Raw genomic sequence first — 6,740 nt, forward strand, 5'->3', positions numbered from 1 at the left:
AGGAAGCGCAAGGCCCTGGGTTCTGTCCCCAGCTCCGAAAAAAAGAACCAAAAAAAAAAAAAGTGATTTTCTATTTCACAACATAAATATTTTGTTAATTCCTGAGTAATGTTCACAAAGAAGCTTTAACGGATAAGTCTTTATTTTGCCTACAAAGCTCATTAAGCAGAAAACTTGATGATAGCTTAAATTTTTCAATGCCCTTGAAGGGAGGGAGGATTTTTCACTCTTCTAACATTGAAATGACACGTGTTTCATGGGTGTCCACTAGGGGGCAGGCAAGATGCTAAGCGTTGGATTTGGCAATTAAACCAAAGACACACACACACAAACACACACACACACACACACACACACACACACACACACACACACCTATTGATTTGGTTCCATTTCTCTTGGCACAATAAAGTATCTTGACAAACAGCAGCACAGGGGAGGAAGGGCTTATTCTGTTTATAACTCCAAGTTTTAGTCCATCAGAGAAGGAGAAGTTAAGGCAGGAACTTAAAACAGGTCCACATCACTTCCATAGTCAGTAGCAGAAAGAACAAATGCACCCTTGCATTTGCTTAGCTAATTTTCTCTACTCTTCTATATCCAGGTCCCCAAACCAGGGAATGGTGCCACCCACAGTGGAATGGAACTTGTTACATCAATTAACAATCAAGACAAACCCCCACAGACATGCCCACAGAATAACCCAATGTAGACTATGCCTCGCTGAGACTTTCTTCCTAAGTGATTCTACCTAGTAAGTGCCTGACATGAAACATCATTCAAACAAACAAACAAACAAATAAACAACCATACCACATCCCTTGGTCTCTGACATTTTGGGTATGAAAATGTAGAGTCAGGGTTATACTGTGTAACCCAGGCTGTTGTCCTCAGATGATATTGCATCAAGCCCCTGTGTGCTAGTGTGACCTGGGCTTGGTGCAACCTTGGACTTCACAAAATAGGTTAGACAGTGGCACTGCAGGCCATATTCTCTCAGCCTAAGAACCTATGTTGAAATCTCCAGAATCCTTTACTGCCAAGTTGCTCTTGTTCCAGTATTTGCCCTACAGAGGGAACACCAGTCCCAGGAGATCAGACCTCCATTCTCTGTTTTTCATTGATTTAATGACAGCAGTGACAACTAACATTCACAGAGAAAAGGTTCCTTTTGGCTCAAAGTTCTGAAGGCTCCACTGTAAGCAGGAAGGCCTGTTGCTGTGGGCCATCTGGTGGACATGTTGTAGAGCAGTGCTAGGAAATGTTTGGTGCAACAAGTTACTCTTACTTCAAGAACAGAGGAAAGAAAGAAAGAAAGAAAGAAAGAAAGAAAGAAAGAAAGAAAGAAAGAAAGAGAGAAAGAAAGAAATGAAGGAAAAGGGAAGAAAAAGAAACAAAAGGGAAAGGAAGGAAAGGAAAGGAAAAGGGCAAGTAAAGAAAAGGAAAGGGAAAAATGAAGAGATATGGGTCCCCCAAAGCCTCTTTAGTCATACCTCCAGGACTAAGTACATCTCACAAGTTCCTACCTCTGAAAAGTCCACCATGTCCAAATCGGGCGATCCTGAGCATCGATTGACAATGTAGACCTATGGGAGACATACTTCTTCCCCCCACTTTCTAAACCTAACTCTCACACCCGAGTTGCTATTTCTCCTTCCCCCAGTCAGCTTTGGGGAAGGCATTGGAAACTAATGAAAGACAAAACGGGACTGGAATGGTCTCCCTCTCTCTCTCTCTCTCTCTCTCTCTCTCTCTCTCTCTCTCTCTCTCTCGGTTATACGTGCCTGCTGTACAAGCATAAAAACCCTAGTTCAAATTGACATCATTCATGTAAAGCTCTGGGCATGGCCATGAAAGGCTGTAGCAATACCACTGTCAGGGGAGCATAGACAGGAGCATTGCTTGGGCTTCTTGGCTGCTGAACAAATTAGTGCACTTCAGGCTCAAGTAGAGAACAAGTTTGAAGTGAATAAGGTGGAGAATGAAAGAGACCACCACACAACCTCTGTGCATGGACACGAACACAGACACACACACACACACACACACACACACACACACACAGAAAATTGCTACCCTAGCCTGTTGATGTTATCCTGCTTTTCTGTGAAAACCCCAATAAATACATCTCTTTTTCATTTGTGGAGCTGTACATGGAATGAACCCAGGGCCATGAGAAAGCTAAGTGCTCCAAAATGAGACATGGACCCAGCCCCTCACTAATGGATTCTAGGCAAGGAAAGCAGATGTCCTTGTAGCTGCTCTTGCATCACCTAAACTCACCTCTAAGATAATTTTCAGAGTAATTTTTAACTCTCTTTGGTATCTTACTAAGTCTTTAGCATCAGGAATACAATCTGATTTTTTTTTCACCCTGAACTGCACTTTAACCTTACTTTCTCTGTAACTTACACTAACTCTCTCAGTGACTTAGCTTAACCCTTCAAATTTCTGCAACTTTTTCTTTATATCTTTTTCTTACTTTAGGCAAATTGGTGGGGTGTTTTTCAGCCCCTCATACACCCACCATTGGAGTCTGATAAAAGATTTGTAGCATTCTCTACGTTCAAATATATTGGAGTCAACAGGAGGAGTGAGGACCTTCCATCTATGTCTGGAACATTTTTTCTGGACTGTAGTAGGATTCTGTATTTCCTGTAATAGATAGTAACAAGCATCTCAAGTGGGATGGTGAGAAAACAAGAAGAGAGTCCAGAATATAGAGGTCTGTTGAAGAGGACAAATAGCATTCAGTCACACAGAAAGACAATCAGAAGATTAACAGACAAAAAACAGAAGTGTGCACAAAAACAAAGAACAAGTGGCTGCCAGGAGATCACCACAAAACTCGACTGATTCAGATGGGAGCTTCTGTGAGCTCACCAAAGACAGATGAAGGAAAGCAGATAAAAAATAATGGTTAAATCAAAGGTGCCCTCTGGAGGCCAGCCGACTTCAAACGCCAGCTACTCCAAAGAGCAAAACGTCTACCATAGTCCCTTCTTAATCTCAACTAACAAGTTGTGTGTTCTACCCCTAACTTCCATCCAGTGGTACCACGAAACAAAGACCTAAGACACACAGACAAAGACGACTCTGGAAATACAGATGGCTGGGAGGATGTGCAGATTTCTCCAATCCAAGGAGAAATACAGAACTACCATGTCCTCACTGGTACCCAGACAGGAGTACCCAAGGAGGAGACTGGTACCCAAGGCATCCCTGGGGTTCCCCCAGAACTCCTGGAACGTCTCTCACAGCAACACAGTCAGTGATCCCCAGGCACATCTACCACTCACACCCGCTGTCTCTCGTGAAACACAAGCCTCCAACTCTACCTGAGATGAGAGTGACTGCAAAACCAGAACTCGTGAGCAAGTACAGACCCAGAGTTTAGTTGGCACAGATACACACAGACAAAACACGAAGACACAGAAGCCATCTCATCTCCAAGTAGGTCTTCAGAGACGGGGTGGTTGCTGATCTCGGACGAGCCCCCAAATGAAAGGCCCCCAAAGCAGGGAGACCTTCACTCAAGTCTCATGATGACACAACCCCACAAGAACTCATATAAGACAGTCCTTGCTATAATTTACATGAGGTTTATTGATAGGAACCAGTGCACTGGGGTCAAGACTCATATTTCACGCAGGGGCAGAGGAGTTCGACCCAGAGTGCCTGGGAGAAGACATATTTAAAGTAAGAAACCACAACTCAAGGGGGTAGGAAGGGCGTCATTGTAAAGGGTCGAGAATACCAATGAAAAATCACAAGGAGAAGCTTCCTGTTTCTCAAGATTGTTTAACTTTATGGTCCACCATTTCCAGGGAGAAGCTTCCTGTTTTTCAAGATTATTCTTTAAGATTTTAATCTATTTTTATGATCAGTTAGTTCCTGGGAAACAGTTGCCGAACCGGCTGGTATCATACCAGACTCATGCCTAACGATTTACTTGTATAGTCCTAGATTAGCACATCTCTCATCCACCGTCAGAGAAATTTCTTTGCAGTAGCAGTACAAACTTTCAATCTCAGCACTTGTAAGAAGGGAGAGGTAGATGGATCTTTGTGAGTTGGAGGCAAGTCTAGTCTATAGAGTGAGTTCCAGTGCAGTCAGGTCTATATGAAAAGACTCCATTTCAACAAGACAACAACAGTAAAAAGAAAAACAAATGAACGAATAAAAACAGAAATAGTTAATTTTTGCATTAAATGGCAATTGACCAAGACCCACAGCTTCCCACCATGCTGAGTATTAGAGACTGCGGAATGTGATGTGTGTGTGTGTGTGTGTGTGTGTGTGTGTGTGTGTGTGTGTGAGAGAGAGAGAGAGAGAGAGAGAGAGAGAGAGAGAGAGAGAGCAAGAGCAACGAATGAAAAAATGAAGAAGATGTAGTATATGCCATTATTTGGATGGACAGAGTAGTAGGAAATGAGGTAAATATATTTTAATATCAGAAAAGAGGCAATTTTTAAAAGCTGGAACTTTGTGTTCCTCTCCCTTACTTTCTCCTGTTTTTCTTGAAGAGCAGGTTTCTCTGTTTTTATATTTTTGTGATTGGAGGAGGAGGGCGTGTCAGGAATCTACCTTGGTAAAGCTCCTGGTAACTTTCCAAGGGCTACAGGCCATGCAGGAAGAAATTTAGTGGCTCAGATTTGAGGTCGAAAGCCTCAATTCCTGGTTGGAAATATAATCATATTAGTGGATGTTATGTAAACAGCACTCCCCTTAAGGGAACCTGCAGGTCCCAGCGTTTAGGTGTGTGGAGGCTGAGAGGTTCAGGTGACCCCAATAAAAGTTTGGCTCCAGCCCACCTCTGTCAGAAAGTGTCAAGGCAGCAAGAGGGATCAAGAACAGATAGATTGCAGAACTGAAACAAAGTTAATCCTTTTAGGATTAAATTCTGGGCATCATAAGAAGGTTAAATAGGTCTGGCCACACAATGTGTGAGTTGAATGGTTTCATCACTTTATTTATGTATTTAGTTATTACTTCTTGGCAGATGTTTTGACTACATGACATCAGTCACCTGTTGTTCCAAGTGCTCACAGTACAGCAGTGAGCAGGACAGTAAGTTGTTCCTTCTTTCACCCAGTGTGGATGTAGTGGAAAAGTTCTCAGCAAAAGAATTCTGGAGACTTCTCAGTGATTAAGAGCACTGGCTGCTCTTCCAGAAGACATGGGTTCAATGACGAGCACCCACAAGCAGAAGTCACAACCATTACTAACTCCATCCCAAGGAATCGCATGCCATTTTCTGTCCTCCCCAGGCACTAGACACTCACATGGTGCAAGGATACACATACAGACAAAACACCAACACAAACACACACACACACACACACACACAAAGCAACAACAAACAAACACAGAAAAAAAACAACTCAACAGTGTTCAACCAAGGTGTGGCAGTACAAATCTTTAATCTTAGCACTCAGGATTCTGAGGCAGATAGAATTTAGTGAGCTCAAGACCAGCCAGGGCTAAATAGTGAGATCCTGTCTCACCAAACAAGCATATCAGCCACACTCACAAAAATCATGGCCGGAATACATTCTTGATTGGTGAGGAAGGTTTGTGTATTTATGAGATCTGTGGACGACTTTCAGGGAGATGTTTGACAATCTAAGTAGAGTCACACAGATCAGGGGCTGAGGGCTGAGGAGAGCCTTGTCTAGAGAGAAGATTCAGGGAGAAGAAACTAAGAGAGAGAACGGGGAAGGTCTGTGAAAGTGTGTGACTTTGGCCTGCAGAGTACAGGGGCCTGAGAAGTTGGGTGTGGCATAAAAGACAGCTGGCATAAAAGATCATATTGTTGCTTTCTCTACAAGACACACAAGTCAGGCCAGTCCACTGACACAAAAGTCAGACAAAAGTGGCACAGTGGGTGTTGAGTGCAGGGGAGGTTATGGAAAGACGGGTTGAGGGACTGATTTTTGAATAGGTTGGGGCTTGGGATAGTGTTGATTAAGTGTGACAACACACCTGGAATTAATTAGTGAAGTTGTCCAGTATTGTGAATAAATTAAAAGAGATTAAAATATAAACATTAAGATATAGTCACTTTAAAATCTGGGTGTAGGTCCATGTGCCTGTGATGCCAGTACTCGGCAGGAGATCGAGATTTCAAGACATCTTTGGATGTATATAGGATTTTGAGGTCAGTCTGAACTACATGAGACACTGGCTAAGAATACAAAACTAAAAAAAAAATTGTCAGCTTCATTATATGAATTTCATCTCAATCTAAAGAGAAGAAAGCGAGGAGTTGCTCTTCTAGACTCACAGCGTGGTCTTGTTCCCCACGACTCCCTAGCACTGTGATGCCATCATGGCGCCTGTTACTCGTCTATCAAGGGGTCCTCAAACATGACCCTCCAACACAACACATGGGAGTATGTTGGAGCCAACTCAAGAGAAACCATCTCTAGTCTGTTCACACAGATCCTGGAGTCTAGATTGCTGGGAAGTAGGGACTACGGCTGTTAACAAGCATGAGAAAGGTGACTCAGAACAAGCGCTGGCCTCCAGAAGTCTCTCTGTCCATACAACAAGAAAGCCACTTCATTAGGTTTTCCTATTCCATTCACAGGGTATGGAGTTGGGGAAACATGAGTCCATTAACTCTCCTTTCTCAGCCCATGCACCGGGACAGGATGTGAATCTGGTATGTTGAGGGTATTTTACCTGCACCACTCTTAATGGGAGTGAGGTCAATGTTCTCAGGAGCCACAGGGCTT

The sequence above is a fragment of the Rattus norvegicus genome, chromosome 1 (genome assembly GCF_021556685.1).
Source record: "Rattus norvegicus strain SHRSP/BbbUtx chromosome 1, alternate assembly SHRSP_T2T, whole genome shotgun sequence".
NCBI lineage: Eukaryota > Metazoa > Chordata > Mammalia > Rodentia > Muridae > Rattus > Rattus norvegicus.